Consider the following 2,076-nt stretch of genomic DNA (forward strand, 5'->3'; position numbering starts at 1 on the left):
TTGAACCAAATCAATGAGAGAAATTCGAAAACTGGTAAGGTGGGCACTTTATTTTGCCTCTCACTGTATTATGTCTGAATAAATTTAGACATTTTCGACCAGAAAAAGGGTGAGCTGTGAGCCTTCTACACATTTTGTACGACTAGTCACATTTCCCATAACCCGATCTCTCCTAGAGCGTAACATAATTTGTGCAAGTTTTTTTTACAAACTGGGTAATCTAAAATTAAAGAAACACTTATCGCAACATCTGACGACTATTATTTATTGTAATAGAGCGCTGCATATGACGAGCCTAACCTCACTTATTTGACAGCTGCTGGTCCTGTTGTTTACGTTTCGGACTTAGTCGTTTTTTCCATCATTTTTTCATCTTCGCATTTCTATCACCAGCATGCTGATGGTGACGATTTTCCACGGTAGGAAGATAGAATGATACGATCCGTGGGTATCTGCAGTGGATTTGACCTCTCCTCGCAGCAAACTTTCACGAAATTAAGAATGATTCGAAAAAAGTACTAAGTCCAAACTGTAAACAACAGGACCAGTACCTGTCAAAATTGATGCGTGACGTCACAGTGCAGTGGAGTATACAGTCATCTCTCCCATACTCGATATTCCGTATCTCGATATCGAGTAAGAGAACCATACACGCTAACATCAAAGTACCCATTAATGAGTAAAAAAGTACCCATTTTCGAGAAAAGTGGCTTAACTCATTAAAAGAGTAAAGTCGACTTACTCATTAAAGGGTATTCGCTTTGAACTTCAAATAATGGGTATTTTTCACTCTTGGTCTTCTCGATGAAAATGGGTATTAAAACCTCGCTTTTTAATGAATTTTTCCACAGATTGAGGTTAGGGATTCAGAGAGAAAAAAAGGAAATATGTAACAACACTATAAGAAGACTTTGTAAATAACATATAACACATTTATTATCCATATGTCAATCACGAATTACAAAATTTGTTTCCCACTGCGGGATTAATCAAAAGCCAATTGAAGATGTTGAAACACTCCAAAACATCCTCCTTGGAACCGGCCGGAAGATGACAACTTTGTCCACGGTAATGCCTGTAGCGGGCAGTACGACAGAGGAGAAGCTAGAATGTGTGCAAAAAAGAAGCGATTTGTAAAAATCATCATTTCTGAAAGAAGCACCGATATTACTTACGTATTTGTACAGTAAAACTGTGAGTCTTCCACTATGCACAACGTGTTTTCATTAATTCTAAACGGCAAGCGAAACAAAATCTAAAAATGGCGATGTTGATGGTACCAAGCTACCATGTATACTATTTACCCATTATTTCTATGAGAGCAGATACTCTATAATGAGGCTAAAATACCCTTTTTAATGTCACTGCACGCTAACATCAAAGTACCCATTAATGAGTAAAAAAGTACCCATTTTCGAGAAAAGTGGCTTAACTCATTAAAAGAGTAAAGTCGACTTACTCATTAAAGGGTATTCGCTTTGAACTTCAAATAATGGGTATTTTTCACTCTTGGTCTTCTCGATGAAAATGGGTATTAAAACCTCGCTTTTTAATGAATTTTTCCACAGATTGAGGTTAGGGATTCAGAGAGAAAAAAAGGAAATATGTAACAACACTATAAGAAGACTTTGTAAATAACATATAACACATTTATTATCCATATGTCAATCACGAATTACAAAATTTGTTTCCCACTGCGGGATTAATCAAAAGCCAATTGAAGATGTTGAAACACTCCAAAACATCCTCCTTGGAACCGGCCGGAAGATGACAACTTTGTCCTGTAGCGGGCAGTACGACAGAGGAGAAGCTAGAATGTGTGCAAAAAAGAAGCGATTTGTAAAAATCATCATTTCTGAAAGAAGCACCGATATTACTTACGTATTTGTACAGTAAAACTGTGAGTCTTCCACTATGCACAACGTGTTTTCATTAATTCTAAACGGCAAGCGAAACAAAATCTAAAAATGGCGATGTTGATGGTACCAAGCTACCATGTATACTATTTACCCATTATTTCTATGAGAGCAGATACTCTATAATGAGGCTAAAATACCCTTTTTAATGTCACTGTAA

General features: G+C 36.7%; 1 long non-coding RNA gene across 1 annotated transcript; it reads right to left on the reverse strand.

Annotated features, from left to right (window-relative positions):
- Window positions 1–905: 905 nt before the first annotated feature.
- On the reverse strand, window positions 906–1,352 carry LOC110677189. Its single transcript, XR_002501007.1, has 2 exons — window positions 1,176–1,352; window positions 906–1,104 (listed from the first exon to the last, which is right to left on the reverse strand). It is a non-coding gene; the product is annotated as an uncharacterized LOC110677189 (long non-coding RNA).
- Between the last annotated feature and the right edge of the window lie 724 nt (window positions 1,353–2,076).

The sequence above is a fragment of the Aedes aegypti genome, chromosome 2, assembly GCF_002204515.2.
Source record: "Aedes aegypti strain LVP_AGWG chromosome 2, AaegL5.0 Primary Assembly, whole genome shotgun sequence".
NCBI lineage: Eukaryota > Metazoa > Arthropoda > Insecta > Diptera > Culicidae > Aedes > Aedes aegypti.